Consider the following 16,773-nt stretch of genomic DNA (forward strand, 5'->3'; position numbering starts at 1 on the left):
TCACTGCAACCTCTACCTCCCAGGCTCAAGCGATTCTCCTGCCTCAGCCTCCCATGTAGCTGGAATTACAGGCACCCACCACCACACCTGGCTAATTTTTGTATTTTTAGTAGAGATAGGGTTTCACTATGTTGGCCAGGTTGGTCTCAAACTCCTGACCTCAGGTAATCTACCCTCCTCAGTCTCCCAAAGTGCGAGGATTACAGGCCTGAGCCACTACACCTGGCCCACGTTGATGTTTAAAACTTGGTGGTGGTTCTCATTTTGTAAGCAGTAAATGAAAGCTTCCCAGTAATGATAACAAGCAGCCCTTACTATGTGCTAGGCACATTCTAAGCACTTTCTATACATTGACCTATGCTAGAACCCCCTTCTAGCTCCAAAATGTCCACTTTGGATGATAAATGAAGTAATCATTCTGCCTATTGAGGTCCTACTGTTAACTCCCATTTTACAAATGAGGAAACCAAGGAATAGAGAAAATATGTAATCTTCCCAAGTTCACACAAAGAAGTATGTACCAGAGCCAGGATTTGAACCCAGGCTCCAGAGTCCACGCTGTTTAAGATACTACACCATATATCAGAACCTAATCGCTGAGCCAGTCACCTGTGTTCCAGGAGCCGAATCAGAAATGTCATCCTCCGGTGTGCCAGATCTACCTGCACTACTCATTGATTTGAAGATTCAATATACTAAGATCTTCATAAACAATGAATGGCATAATTCAGTGAGTGGCAAGAAATTTCCTGTCTTTAATCCTGCAACTGAGGAGGAACTCTGCCAGGTAGAAGAAGGAGATAAGGAGGATGTTGACAAGGCAGTGAAGGCCGCAAGACAGGCTTTTCAGATTGGATCTCCATGGCGTACTACGGGATACTTCCGAGAGGGGACGACTGTTATACAAGTTGGCTGATTTAATCGAAAGAGATCGTCTGCTGCTGGCAACAATGGAGTCAATGAATGGTGGAAAACTCTATTCCGATGCATATCTGAATGATTTAGCAGGCTGCATAAAAACATTGCGCTACTGTGCAGGCTGGGCTGACAAGATCCAGGGCCGTACGATACCAATTGATGGAAACTTTTTTACATATACAAGACATGAACCTATTGGTGTATGTGGCCAAATCCTTCCTTAGAATTTCCCGTTGGTCATGCTCATTTGGAAGATAGGGCCTGCACTGAGCTGTGGAAACACCGTGATCGTCAAACCAGCAGAGCAAACTCCTCTCACTGCTCTCCACGTGGCATCTTTAATAAAAGAGGCAGGATTTCCTCCTTGAGTAGTGAATATTGTTCCTGGTTATGGGCCTACAGCAGGAGCAGCCATTTCTTCTCACAAGGACATAGACAAAGTTGCCTTCACAGGATCAACAGAGGTTGGCAAGATTATCAAAGAAGCTGCCGGGAAAAGCAATCTGAAGAGGGTGACCCTGGAGCTAGGAGGAAAGAGCCCTTGCACTGTGTTAGCTGATGCTGACTTGGACAATGCTGTTGAATTTGCATACCATGGGGAATTTTACCACCAGGGCCAGTGTTGTATAGCTGCATCCAAGTTTTTTGTGGAAGAATCTATTTATGATGAGTTTGTTTGAAGGAGTGTTGAGAGGGCTAAGAAGTATGTTCTTGGAAATCCTCTGACCCCAGGAGTGACTCAAGGCCCTCAGATTGACAAGGAACAATATGATAAAATAATTGACCTCATTGAGAGTGGGAAGAAAGAAGGGGCCAAACTGGAATGTGGAGGAGGCCAGTGGGGGAATAAAGGCTACTTTGTCCAGCCCACAGTGTTCTCCAGTGTTACGGATGAGATGCGCATTGCCAAAGAGGAGATATTTGGACCAGTGCAGCAAATCATGAAGTTTAAATCTTTAGATGACGTAATCAAAAGAGCAAACAATACTTTCTATGGCTTATCAGCTGGAATCTTTACCAAAGACATTGATAAAGCCATAACAATCTCCTCTGCTCTGCAGGCAGGAACAGTGTGGGTGAATTGCTATGGCGTGGTATCTGCCCAGTGCCCCTTTGGTGGATTCAAGATGTCTGGAAATGGATGAGAACTGGGAGAGTATGGTTTCCATGAATACACAGAGGTCAAAACAGTCACAGTGGAAACCTGTCAGAAGAACTCATAAAGAAAATACAAGAGTTGAGAGACACCCTTCAATAGCTAAGCATCTCCTACAGTCACTAATACAGTAGATTCTAAAGATAAAATTTTTCTTTTCTTGATTTCTTAAACAAAAGCTAAATCATATTAGTATTAATACTACCCATAGAAAACTTGATTTGTAGCTTGTTCTGAAAGAATTATTTGCTTTCTGGAATGTGACCCCCAAATCCTACCTAAATAAAAAAGACAAATTTGTATGTACGATCTCTCTAGCTTTGTCATAGTTATATGATCTTCTTTGTAGCTACCTTTCCAGGATAATCATTTTATAGAAAGGGAACAGTTGCATTTAGCTTCTTGCCCTTAGTGACTCCTTGAAGTACTTAACATACATATTAACTGCAGAGTAAATTGCTCTGTTCCCAGTAGTTATGAAGTCCTTCGAGTGTTTTGAAAGGTTTCCTAGGATGTCACGCCTGCTTGTCAAATGAAGTAATCCCTGTAATATGTAGCTGTAAACCGAATATAAAGCTTAATAAAAAACAAACTTGCATGGAAAAAAAAAAAAGATACTACACCATACTACCTCACCTTTGAGTCTGGTGGGAGAATATGGAAGAGTATAAATACTACAAGTGAAATAGAATGTTTTGTCCTAATTCCTCTTCAGTTGTTATTTAAAATCTATTTTATAATCCACAAACGAGCATTTCCAACATGGTCTGAAAATCAAAAGACTGCAGCAACTGACCACAGTACACGGGTCAAACCGATGCCTGACTTAAAACCCTTCATTGCCTTCATTTGCCCTGAGGACCAAGCCTAACTGTCCTCACAGGGACTCCAAGAGCGTGCCCACCTCTCAGGTCTTAAGGGCTTTCTTCCCACTTCTGGAACATTTCATCCTTTCTGCTACTTTGCGGCCTTTCCTGTGTGTGCTGTTCTCTCTGCCTGAGGGGTCCGCCCTTCCCCATTGCCTTTGCCAAGAAAACTCAGAGTGAAATCACAGGTCCTTGGCAAGGTGTTTCTTGACCCTTGCCAGTCCAGGGGACCTCTGAGAGGTTAGTCCCTCGGTTCCACAAGCCCAGGGCCCTGCCCGCTTCTCCTTCCTAACGCTCCCCGCTCTGGTGTGAAATCCATCTTCTCCACTGTGTTGAACGGGTGTCCAGCACACAGGCAGTCGTCTGGAAATATTTGTTGACTACATTCCTGACTACCAGACAGACTGAGGGAAATAGAAGATTTACCCCCCTCCCCAACACATATACATAAGGCTTAAGAAGTTTACAGTCAGCTGGGAGCAGTGGCTCATGCCTGTAATCTGGGCACTCTGGGAGGCCGAGGCAGGTGTATCACTTGAGGTCAGGAGTTCGAGACCAGCCTGGGCAAATGGTGAAACCCCATCTCCACCAAAAAATACAAAAATTAGCAGGGCGTGGTGGCAGGTGCCTGTAGTCCCAGCTACTCGGGAGGCTGAGGCAGGAGAATCACTTGAGCCCAAAAGGTGGAGGTTGCAGTAAGCCGAGATCACACCACTGCACTCCAGCCTGGGCAACAGAGTAAGACTCCATCTTGGAAAAAAAATTTACAATTAATGAAAGCGATAAATAAGAATACAAAAATCACAGTACTTCAAAATTAGCAGAGTGGTGTCAACGTTGTGGCTAAAGCTGTACCACTTTGTTGCTTCGTTAAAAACAAAAGTTAATTCTAATTATTTCTCTTTGAGAGAATGAATAATTTCCTGTAGTGACTGACACAAGACATGTCTTGGAGCTGAGAATCCCTCTCTTAGAGGGAAGGGGTCATGAGCTGGAATCAGTTTCTATATACAGATCCTCCTATTCAAACCAGGAGAAAGTGTCTCTGGCTGAGATGGGACAACATGACAGCTGAACAGCCAGGCTGACCTTGGCGATTGTATGAAGACACGTCCAGTCATCATACCAAACCACGTTAGTTAAGTGACAGGGTCAAATCACAACGTGGAAGCGTTCACCACTCTGGGCTTTCCACTTCTTCCTATAATGAGAAGAGTATAACAACTTGCTGTTGTTTTGTTGTTGAAATTGGGGAGAAGTTGTTTGTTTGTTTTTGTTTTTTGAGACAGAGTCTCACTCTGTCACCCAGGTTGGAGGTCAGTAGTGCGATTTTGGCTCACTGCAGCCTCTGTCTCCAGGGTTCAAGCGATTCTCCTGCCTCAGCCTCCCCAGTAGCTGGGATTACAGGCATGCCTGGTTAATTTTTGTATTTTCAGTAGACACAGGGTTTCACCATGTTGGCCAGGCTGATCTTAAACTCCTGGGCTCAAACGATCGCCCGCCTCGGCCTCCCAAAGTGCTGAGATTACAGATGTGAGCCACCGAACCCAGCCCAGTTGTTTGTTTTACTTAAGATGAAATAATTCATAAGCGCCTTTCCTAGGCTCAGCATCTCAGGGGCTTGCGGGATTTTCTGCACTAGAGGCCTCACAGGTGGCTGACCAAGTTTATGTCCAGCCACTGCTGACAGCCCTCAATCTGTGCATTTGCCTTCATCCACTCTAGTATAGGTACACTGCAATTTCATTTTTTACAAATATAATTGCACATTTGGGAAAAGGCATCTAAAATATCACCAAGAAAACAAGAAAAGAAAAAGGCAATTTTTCTTAAGGTGCTTCGATGAATGTCAGTCCTTATTCTGATTGCTCTGGCTTTGGCTTTTTATTTTATGTATTTACTCTTCAGGGTTGGAGTAATTGCATTTCTGATTCTCTTATTTGGGTGACCAGAATCGGCTTAGTAATGCTGTTTGAACACTTCACAGCTTTCTTTTATTCCGTCGTAATGAGGTGGGGTTTTTTGGTTTGTTGATCCCGTGTGGTGCTCCCTCCTCCGTCCCCAGCCCTTTGCAGATTTTTCACTGTTTGCACACAGGTTTCCCTTCCCACCCGGAATTTCTTGCTGAGATGCCTCTCTTCTGCCAGCAAAAGGGAAAGAGGCTGACACAGTGAAATTGTGTCTTCTCTTTCTCCGAGTGCCCTTGCGTTTTCATGACAGTTTGGGTTATGAATTAACATCCTGGTGTTTGGCAGCACACCAGGACTGCTGAGGTGCCTCAGACCTACATCCACAAGGACACTTCCTAAAAGCTATGATTAAATCTCTAAGAACTACTCCCATCTACATTTACCTTTGTGTGGCTCAGCTGCTGCCCCTTTAGTGGGATTGTTGGATCAAATGAGAAAGGGGCCAGGTGCAGTGGCTCAAACCTGTAATCCCAGTGCTTTGTGAGGCCAAGATGGGAGGATCTCTTGAGGCCAGGAGTTCAAGGCCAGCATGGACAACATAATGAGGACTTGTCTCTACGAAAAATAAAAAATTAGCATGGTGCTATTTTTTTAGGCGTGGAGATGTGTATCTGTAGTCCTAGCTGCTCAGAAGGCTGCAGAGGGAGGATCACTTGAGCTAAGGAGCCAGAAGCTGCAGTGAGCTATGATCATGCCATTACACTCCATCCAGCCTGCGTGACAGAGTGAGACCCTGTCTCAGAAAAAAAATTTGTTTTCAATGAAACAAAATTATTTTATAAGTTATATTTTCCAAGCTAGCAACTTAATTGTGGTTGTTATCCTTTCATAAAAGGGGTTTCTTATTTTGGAATGAAACAAATGAAATGGAAATGCCACTAAAAGCAACAGTGAAAGGCAAAAGGAGGAAACGCACTCACCAAAATTTAGAAGTAGCTCACACAGTATCATCAAATCTCGATGCCACTTTAGCTATTGGAGCCTGATCACCAGTTAGTCTTTCTGGTTGCCTTGCTCAAACCTGTCTTTGAACACTGGCTCTATGGGAATGGTTGTCAAGGAAACCTGTACAGCGTGGCTCTTCTACCAGTTCATTCAGCGGGTCCCCGACTCCGCAGCATGGGTGTGTGCTGGGCTTTTCTGTAGCTTATTATAGTTTTATCTTGATTAATATGAATAAACCTCAGTCACTTGGTGACTTGATGAAATTTTTTATAGCTTGTGATGAAGAATTGAAAAAATGTGGCTGTCATTTTGTTCTCCAACTGGGTTTTAATTGATGTGCCTCCTAAGAAAATTCACTAATATTGAGTACAATTTACCACCCCCAGATACTTTCATATGTGCGTTTAAAATAATGTCCTACTAAAAGTGTGAATCATAAATACTGCCTAGACTTCCAATTCTGTGAAGATGTAAATTGAGGTCTAAATATTATCCATAGCCTCCATTTCCCTACAGATATCAACATAAGACTCATGGATTATGAGAATCCTCACTCTCTCCATTTGAATCTTTCAATGCTTCAGCACAGCTTTCGGATTTTCCTTTACTTAAGCCACTGTCTTCTAGTGTAAGGGTTTTAAACAGATAATTTCTCATTTGTTTTGTTTGGGCAAAATCCGTGATAGTCTATTATTTGGCTCTATTCTCTAAAGTCACCGTTTAAATGAAATGAGGCACTTGGAAAAATAATTTTGTTTCCAGTACAGTAAGAAATTAGTAGATGATCTTTCCTAGCTCAGCAACTTGTACTAATACCTGTGAGCTATTAAATTCAAAGTCAAAACTAAATAGCTTTGTTTTAGTTCCATCCATCCCTTCACTATTCTCCATCCATCCCTCTCATTCACCCAACATTTACTTTGAAGAAGCCTATAGTAATAAAAGGTGTAACTTTAATGAAAGACCATGTGATAGATCAGGTTGAACTGACTACTGAATTAGGCAGGGTTCTCCAGAGGGACAGAACCAAGAAGCTATATGTATATAGAAAGGGAGTTTGTTTGTTTTTTTTGAGACAGAGTTTCACTCTCGTTACCCAGGCTGGAGTGCAATGGTGCGATCTCAGCTCACTGCAACCTCCGCCTCCTGGGCTCAGGCAATTCTCCTGCCTCAGCCTCCTGGGTAGCTGGGATTACAGGCACGCACCATCATGCCCAGCTAATTTTTTGTATTAGTAGAGACGGGGTTTCACCATGTTGACCAGGATGGTCTTGATCTCTTGACCTCGTGATCCACCTGCCTCGGCCTCCCAAAGTGCTGGGATTACAGGCTTGAGCCACCGCCCCTGGCCCCTAGAAAAGGGAGTTTATTAGGAAGAATTGGCTCACACAATTACAAGGCAAAGCCCCATGATAGACTGTCTGCAAGCTGGGAAAGAAAGAAGCCAGTAGTGGCTCAGTCCAAGTCCAAAAGCCTCAAAACCAGGGAAGCTGACAGTCCAGTTTTTGGTCTGTGGCTTAAAGCCTGAGAGCCCCAGGGAAGCCACCGGTGCAAGTCCCAGAGTCCAAAGGCTGAAGAACCTGGAGTCTGATGTCCGAGCACAGGAGGAGCACAAGCAAGCACCTGGCACGGGAAGAAGAAAGAGCCGTGAGACCCAGCAAGCAAACCAATCCCACCTGCTTCCACCTGCCTTGTTCTAGTCACGCTGGCAGCCAATTGGACGGTGCTCACCCACATTGAGGGTGGGTCTTCCTTTCCCAGTCCACAGACCCATTTGTCAATCTCCTCTGGCAACACCCTCATGGACACCCAGAAACCATCCTTTACCAGCCATGCGGGCATCCCTCTATCCAATCAGGTTGACACCTCATATTAACTATCACAACTATTCTATTTGAGCTTCCTAATCTTAAGAAGCTACAATTCTCTGGACATGCATGCATGTATACACACAAGTATGCATGCATGCACACACATACACACACACAGAGTTTCCTTCTGCACCTTTTTAAATGGATATTCACACAGCTCATCTCAAGGGGACATCTTAAAAAGGTCTCAATCAAGTCTGTGGAATGGCACAAGAAGAGGCTGGCTGAATACCTGCCCACCGAAAGCTCTCTCTCACTGGTTGTCATTTCGACATCACCATTCTCAGGTCTTGCCCTCACCTCTGTAGGCTCAGAAACGTGACTCCATCAGTACTCCTTAAGGAAATATTCACAGTAGCCTTGCTCACAAGACACTGAAGAGCAAATCAAACGGCTGGGGTGTTAATCGCGATGAGAAATGCGACTGACACGTGGATCGTAATACTTAGTGGGTTCTCATCCTACAGGAGAAATCAAATTATAATGAGAAGAGTGCATGCTGAGTATGAATCAGAGCAAGGGATGACAGTCCATGTATCCACTGGTGTTAGGTTCTGAGAGTGTGATCATGGACGTCTAGGACAGAGGTATGGCCGCTGGGACTGTACAGCGAAGCAGGCTGTGTACATACACTCTGCACAGAACGTGCAAGATCCGCATAGCAGACCCTGTGGTTTATGTTGTCCACCTGCCCTCTGATGAATCTCCTTTTGTGTTTCTCTCTTTAGATACACTAATATCTTTTTTTTTTTCGAGATAGAGTATTGCTCTGTCATCTGAACTCGAGTACAGTGATACAATATCAGCTCACTGCAAACTCCGCCTCTTGGGTTCAAGCAATTCTTGTGCCTTAGCCTCCTGAGTAGCAGAAATATAGGCTTATCCCACCCTGCCTGGCTAATTTTTGCAATTTTAGTAGAGACAGCGTCTTACCACATTGGCCAAGCTGGTCTTGAACTCCTGAGCTCAAGTGATCCACCTGTTTTGGCCTCCTAAAGTGCTGGGATTATAGGCGTGAGCCACTGTGCTCAGCCAGATACACTAATATCTTGTAGAGTGTCTATAGCAACTTTGCACACAAATCTGGCCTGATTTCACCCAAGACTATTTCCTGATATTTGATTGAAAGAATCTTTTGGTTCTACCCTTGCAGGATGCATTTCTATAGCTCAATTCTTAAAAGTGTTCCTTATTCCACGTTTAAGGGAGAGGGGTCCCTGACTCTGGCCCCATTTACTGCTCACCCCAGAAGTCTTGGTTGCTTTTTAGATAATGTTCTTTCTCCTTTGCCTTCAGCAGAAGTGTAAGTCTTTGTCCATGCTCTGGATCTGTGCCAGTTCCTACAGCTTCTTCTGGTTGGCATCCAAAGCCCTGAAAATCATCATCCAAAGAGAGAAACACTGTGATCTGACCACATGCCGTTCTGTAATATCCTGTTGGTTACAGTTAGTTCTGACATAATGTATTTAGATAAGATCAATTCAAGATCATAAAGTATTGAAACGTGGATATACCAGAGGAAGAGAAGAGGTTGAGGAAGATAAATCACTGCTTCCCCCTGTTCATTTCCCTTTGTCCAATGCCATTAATATGCGTGTGATACCCAGAGTGAAGAAGGGGAGTGCAAGGTTTATTTCCCATTCCCATTAATTACACAAACATTTATTCATTAAACATCTATTGTCTGACAGGTTCTATACCAGGCAGTCAATGAAATGAGGAATTTGGAAAAATAAGTTTGTTTCTAATACAGTAAGAAATTAGTAGATCGACTTTCCTAACTTGACAACTTTGTATTAATACCTGTGAGTTATTAGGTAGAATATAGAGATGAATGTGACATACTCAAAGAACTTGAGGTCTACTGGAAAAGACAAAATATGTATTTATTCATTCAATAAATATTTATTGAGCATTTATTACATACCTCCCTCATTTTGTTCCAGCTGTATCAAACCCCTTGTCGTTCCCTGACCCCGTTGCACTGTTGCATCCACCTGCTGTTACCCCTTCCTGAGAGAGTGAAAGAAGTAGGAGCAAATGGACTAATGAATGAAGCAAGGACCTGGAGCAAATAGAAAGCCGGCAATCAAGGACACCAGCAGGAAGACAAGAGAGCCCCTGCTGAGACTGCAGGAGAGGCGTGCGGATGGTCAGGGTTGTAGGTAAACATGGTGGTGGTAGAAAGGCTTCGATGTGGAACACAGAGGGAATGTCAGATCTGGGCCAGTTCTGCCCAACGCAGCATTCCTCTAATGGGAAGTTTTGGCTCAAGGACTCTCCAGAGACCTGACTGAGATTTTCTTGAACTTCTGCTGAGGTTTGCGTCTCCTCCCACTCAATCCCTCCTTCCCCTCCCACTCTCCTTCCGCAGGTGTAGACCCGCACCATGGTTAGAAGCCTTTTCCTAATTACCCCTGCTCCCTCGCCCTTTGTCCTCACAGGCATTTCCCTCAACAGACCTCTTGAACATTGAATTCCAGCTTGGTGCCTGCCTCTCAGAGGACCCAAACTGATACCACATCTTATAAGTGGGGGGAAATGGAAGGCTGAAGGGACTCAGTGTGGTGTCTCCATGTGATGGGAGAACAGACGTAGAGGGAATGGGAGCACGGGAATTGCAGGGTTCGGCGGCGAGGGTCAGAGAACGGATTAGCTACATCAGGATGTGAAGGAGTTCGGGGGAGCAGAGTTCAGAGAATGGCTATAGGAATAGGTTGCTGGAAGAGAGATGAGGGTCAACAACATTGGTCTGGAACTACAAGGCAAGAATGTTAGTCGCCTATTCGTTACTAATAGAACCCTGATTTTATTCAGAACAGCTGTGGACCCAGCTAACAAGTCTCAGCTTTCTTTGCAGTTAGGGTGGCCAAAAATATGTAGGTAAAAATGACTGGCTAGGAAAGGGGGGCCCAAGAAAAAAAAAAAATTTAAGTGAGCAATCACCTGGAAGGCGTGCCTATTTGCCATTTCTTCTCCTTTCTTCTTCCAGCCTTTCAGCCAGTTTGGACCATGAACCACTTGAAGGACGGAAACCCAGGCTAGGATGGTGGAGCAGAAAGACAGGGGTCCCTAAACAACATGGAGTCACCAGTCTAGCCCTGACCCGACTGTATGAGAGGGTTTGTATGATTTAAGCCACTTTGCTGGATATTTCACGTACAGTCAAACCAATTCTAACCGATAGAGATAAATTGTTCACACAGACGTAACTAACCCTTGGAGGCTGAAGTAGAGAGAATGTATATAAGTCAGATGGAAAGACGCATACTGTCTAAGGGGGAATGTTTTGGAGGCTAAGGGTGAGAGGAACAAGAAGAAAATGGCACGTATGTGAACATGTACATGTCAGGGGAGGAGGGCCAAAGGGCAGAGGTTCTCGCCTGAGAGAGGAGAAGTGCTGGACTGGAAATATCAATGAGAAGTGGCCAGTAGGAGAATATATATCTCCCCTCCCTGGCCCTAATGATTGTGGGGTGATGGAGTGGAGCAGCTTCTACCCTGGAAGATTGAAATAAAGCGTTTGTTTCCAATGGGAGTTTTAGAAAACAATCAAAACAGACAGGGGAGCTCCATTCAGTGAAGGGAAATAAATCACAGAGATCACAGGTGAGCAGAGAGGTGAGGGCGCAGTGAGGAGTGGGAGCGTGGCTTTGGGGAGGGGCCAAAGACTGCAGAGAGCAGAAGCGTGGAGGGAATGGCTTGCACGACGCTTCCGGAGCCTGCGAGTTTCCTCAGTTTTTGCTGCTGTTCAGGGACACATTTGCATAAGGTAGGAATGAGTCCTCATCACAAACGTGGATCCTGACTCAAATACATAGCTCCAGTTCCAGTTCAGCTCCATCTGAAGGCGAGAAACAAGCTCCCAGGTGAAGGAGCTCAGAGTCCGAAAGCTGCCTGGGCCAAACTACCTGATAATTAGGGTTCGCCTTGCTGTTTGAGGACTGGAGCTGTTTGTGTCCCACTTGGCATTTCCCTATGATCCCCCCTCAAATCAACAAATCACGATAAATGTAAGGATATAGGGGTAGGGACATTAAGTGAAGATCATTGGGTTTCATGTGTTACATGAAAGAACCAAGAACCGATATGAGTTGAACGAATGTTAGCATTGTTGAAATTTGAGAACTTCAAGTTGTCTTACTTCTCCTCCCCCATCTCTTTACCTCTTCTAAAAATGCCACATGGACAATAGGACCCAGTTTTCTGAACCCCAAAGAAGATATCCCATTTGATAATAAGTCTATTTTTTTTTAACAGGCCAGCATTGTCTTCTACTCTCTAGGACATATTCACTTTTTATAACTAAGTCAATTTTGATTTTAGGATTTTGTGGCACCCACCTCATCTTTCGAGAATTAGAAAATTCTCAGGGTGTTGCAAAAATAGGTTTAGGAATTACTAAGCTATTTCCCAAAAGTGTGTTAGACATCCCGTGTCCTAAGCCAAGCAGTTCACAGCCATCCTGCCTGCAGAGAGCCCACTTCTTAATCTTCTCCTCTTCAGAGCACACATCGGGCCTGGGAAGGCCAGCAAGCCTGGTTCCCAGTGAGTGACAAGTTTGGATTCCAGGGGTTCTGAGTAGACTTTGGACCTTCCCAATACTATTTTTGCCTCACTGCTTCAGTGACTTTGGAGACTTTCTTCCAACTGATTAGGATTAAATGTGCTTTTCTAAGCCGGAGGCCTGTGCTTCTCGTTACTGTCACTGCTCGTTCCCCACAGTCCAGCAGCCTCGCCTCCTTTCTCCAGCGTTGCCTGTTGTCTTAGGATCCCATCACAGGCCTGGAGGAACCGGCTGGGAGTATGGATGTGGGTGATGAGGAAGGCTGATAGGGAAGCCAGGAAGCTGCAGGAACTGTGGTCCAGTAGTTCCATTTCTCTTTGTCTACAAACATGGACAGAGCAGCCTGGGAGGGTTCAGGAGAGTCTTCTCCCCAAGTCAATGTGTTAAACCATGTGGAATTTCACTAAATGAATGTCAAGGTACATCAGTCAGGGGCCTGATGTGAAAGATGGTACCATTAAATTGGGTGATTTAAGTAGAGTTTAATCAAACCACGTGCTAGTTGGGTTCTCGGAAGCAGATGCTGGGGTGGAGTTAGGAGTGTGGAGTTAGTTAGAAGTTAGGATTTATTAGGGGTTATGTCTATGGAAGACAAAAGGAGCAGGAAGCAGGAATGAACAGAGAAAGCCTACAATCTCGATGCAAATCACCTGGAATAAAAAGGAAGGGGCAAAGCAGGACTGGGCCGGGGAAGTTCAGAGGTGAGTCTGATCTGATAGAGTCTTAGCCAACCCAGTCTGGAGCAGGAGCAAGGACAGCCAGTTAGAGGAGTCTCTGTTGTCACGCAGAAATGGTCAGGCCCCCAGGCCCCGGTATCCCCATCATGTTCAGTCATTAGCTGGGGCCGTTTGGAAAAAGCGTGGCAAACAGCAGCAGCAAGAACAACCATAAAATTGATCTTGAAGGTTGAGGCAGTCAATTCACTGCAGCCTTGCAGCTGAATGGCAAGTTCTTTCATGCAAGATCTGAGAGGTGCACTCCATGGCCGCCATGCGGGCTACTCCTGAATGCACGGGTAGTGGGTAGAGCACCCACAGCCACAGAGCAGACTAGGAAGAGAGGGGCCCCACTGGCCTCATCAGCCCTAAGGACAGACTGTCAGGTGGGGATGCAGCCACCCTGAAGGGAGGGAGTCAGGGAGTAAGCACCTGTGCCTCACCCTCCTCCCTCTGTCCTGCCAGTGCTCCCCATTCTTCATCCCGACCAGCTTGTTGGTGTAATGCATGCCCATCAGCGTCCCAGGGTGTACAGCAGGGTGGAGGGGCTCAGCGAACACAGGTGGCAACACCAGGGCAGCCTTGGAAGAGGAGCAAGTCTCCCAGGGAGAGAGAATCTAGCAGTAGAGAAGGCCTGAGGCTAGCAGAGATGTTTCTTTGTCTTGCCAAGCTTCTCCCCAGCTGTCTGCATCCCAGAGTTACTGTTCAGCTAACCAAGGATCGCTCTCCACCCCTCAGTAGCTCCACTGCCAAATCAGGGCCCTTAGGAATGAGTGCAGAGACAGAGAGAGAGAATGGAGGGGAGAGGAGGGAAGGGGGAAGGGCAGGAGACACCTCAAAAGTGGAGTGCCCACTCACACACACCACACACATGCACACACACCACATTCTACTTTCCTAGGTCTTATACACGAGGGTGAGAGGTGACACAGGGACCAGAATCTGAAGCCAGCGGCATTCCTGAGACTCCTATGCACCTGTCTATGCAGTCCAAACTTCCCAGACCTGCCCATCTTTCAGGATCTTGATGCTTTGCAGAGTGGCCTGTGGCCATCCAGGCACCCGACCCTTAGGTCTCACCACTTCCGACAGAGGACTCCTCTCTGATGGTAGTCCACTTTCTCCAGCTGCCTGTAGGCATTTATCTTGTGATGCTGTTTCACAGACATTCATAGCCACAGGAAACATTAATTCTGCTTCCGAGGAATGGACAATGCTGGGCAAATTACTTCTGGCAGCGAGCAGTTAAGATAATTTTTTAATGATACAAGCAGGACTCAGCCAATGGTGTTCAAAACAGGCCTGCTGGAGCTGCACTGGGAGCCAGCAGATGGCTTCTCTCCTAACTCAGTTTGACTGAGTGAGACATTTGATTTGAGCTTCTATTAAAGAGGAAGGATGTATTAAATTGTTTTGATGATGGTTGGCCTTTTTTTCAGTGAAAGAATGTAATTCTTTTTGTCTATAAGAGTATACATGGACCATTTCCCTCTTCTACCCCCTATTCAATAAGGCCCAGGCCAATCTCTTAAGTGAAGGCTCAGCACTTACTAAGTCACTTATTTTTCTACAATGTTTGCAAAAGTAATTGGTGAAAAATGTCCAAATGACATGAGTGTATTCGGACAATGAGATGGGAGATGGGTTTCCTTCTTAAGGGTCAGAAACAATCCCATCTCCCTGCGAGGTTTAGTCCTCTGCCTTCACCATAGTGGGAGCTAAGTGAATTCTTGTTGATTGTTAAAAAGAAAGGCAAAACGTTTTCCAGTGTTGCTTTCTGTTGGGACACTGACGTGATGCTGATCTGTAAGGCAGCTCTCTCTGTGGAATCACCACCTCACATCCAGGGAGAATTAATATAGTGCACAGTGGAGACAGAGACCTGGCGGAGATGACAATTACAGGGCAAGGGAGTGGGCGGGGTGGAGGGGAGAGAGCAGGGGGCTGCGTTTGCTTTAGCCTTCTGATAGTCTCATCTGGGCCTTGGACACTTCTACATTATACTTCTAGTCTATATAACAGTAGAACGGAGTTGAAAAGATGACATTTCCATTTATTTGTCTACATCGGTTTGCTAAGGACTGCTATAACAGAGATCACCAGATGAGCGGCTGAAACAACACACATGTATTTCCTCCCAGTTCTGAGGACTAGGGGTCAGCAAAATTGGTTTCTTCTCAGGCCTCTCCCTTGGCTTGTAAATGGCTGCCGTCTGCCACGTTCTTCCCTGTGTGTGTATCTGTGCCCTAATCTCCTTTTCTTGTGAGGTCACCTGTCAGATTGGATTAGTGCCCATCCTAATGAACCCTTTTTAGCTTAATTACCTCTTTAAAGACCTTATCTCAGTCACATTCTGAGGTGCTAGAGGGTTAGGGCTTCAGCATAAGAATTTTAGGGGACAAAATCCAGCCCATAACACCGCCATTGCCCGTTTCACCTCTTAGCACAGTCTTCTGTTTGTGGCTTAGTGGTTGCCCTATTGGCAGGGAGGCGCAGCCTTCTAACCCTGACTGTCTGGAAGTGGCTCTGTGATTGCACAGTCCTGGCAGAGTTAGCTGTATCTTGCATCCTATGGCACGTGTGCTTCTTAAAAGTTTCATGAAGACTTTAAAGTTAAGGCACGTTTTCAAGGGCTGCTTATGAAAGGAACCCTGAAATAAGTACTTTTGTAAAATTCAGAACTATCTTCTAATTTATTTACTTTTGCAAGTTCAGATTTCTGGGTCAACAATTTTCTCAGAGAAGGGCCTATCCATATTCATAAATACCAACAGCTCAACAAAAATTGTTGAGGTCTTGCTATATGGTAAGCTCTTGCTGCTGGGAGCTTAGGATACAACTGTACACAGGACAATGTGGGTCCTGCCTCCCTGCGGTTTCATATTTAGTGGGGCAAATAGAAGATGAGACACAGAAATACTAAATGGAATTTTCTTTCTTTTCTTTTCTTTTCCTTTTTTTTTTTTTTTTAAGAGATGGGGTCTTGCTATGTTGCCCAGGCTGGTCTTGAACTCTTGGCTTCAGGTGACCCTCCCACCTTAGCCTCCCAAAGTACTGGGATTACAGGTGTGAGCCATCAGGACTGGCAGAGTTTTCTTTCTGCATTGTAGTACAGTGCATCTACCCATTCATTCATTCATTCAGTAAATTTTTGGCGAGCACATCCCACCTCTCAGGCCTTGTCATGTGGGCAGGGAAAACACTGGTGAGAAAGACAGTCAAGGTCTGCATGGGTCTTACATGTGGGTTGTGAATTATTAGCATATTGTTTTATAGATGCAGCTGTAATTAATAAAATTGAGCCAAATATGGTCACAACTAGGTGTAGTTTGGGAAAATACTTCTTGATGAATTTCCCTCCTCCTTCTTTCCTTCCCTCCCTCCCTCCCTCCTTTCCTTCTTTCCTTCCTTCCTTCCCTCCATGCTGAGCAAAATTTCAGAGATTTGAAGTGTTATTCCAGACTGGCTTGTAGAAGTTCTACAGTACCACTAGTGGTCTTTCAAGCCTGATATGCTTTCTTTTGATTTCCTTTTTGATGCAAAAGAAATTTTTAAAATGTACTAAAATCAGTGGCATAGAAATTGCAGTAAGGGATGTTCTCAATTAGAAATAACCCATAAGTGCTGTATATCCATGAGCCAGGAACATTTGTCTATTTAGCGAAGTAGAAAGACAAGTGAGATGGGGGTTAGCAAAAAATAGATAAATATGCATACTTTCAAAAGAGTAATTATATTTTTACACCTCTTCAAGCTGTCCTATT

At 44.9% G+C, this 16,773-nt stretch overlaps 1 pseudogene; it reads left to right on the forward strand.

The window, feature by feature from the left end:
• The first annotated feature begins 597 nt into the window (after positions 1-597).
• On the forward strand, positions 598-2,141 carry LOC105713275 (aldehyde dehydrogenase 1A1-like; annotated as a pseudogene).
• The last annotated feature ends 14,632 nt before the right edge of the window (positions 2,142-16,773 follow it).

The sequence above is a fragment of the Aotus nancymaae genome, unplaced genomic scaffold (genome assembly GCF_030222135.1).
Source record: "Aotus nancymaae isolate 86718 unplaced genomic scaffold, 86718_ANA_hifiasm-v0.15.2.pri h1tg000006l, whole genome shotgun sequence".
Lineage (NCBI taxonomy): Eukaryota > Metazoa > Chordata > Mammalia > Primates > Aotidae > Aotus > Aotus nancymaae.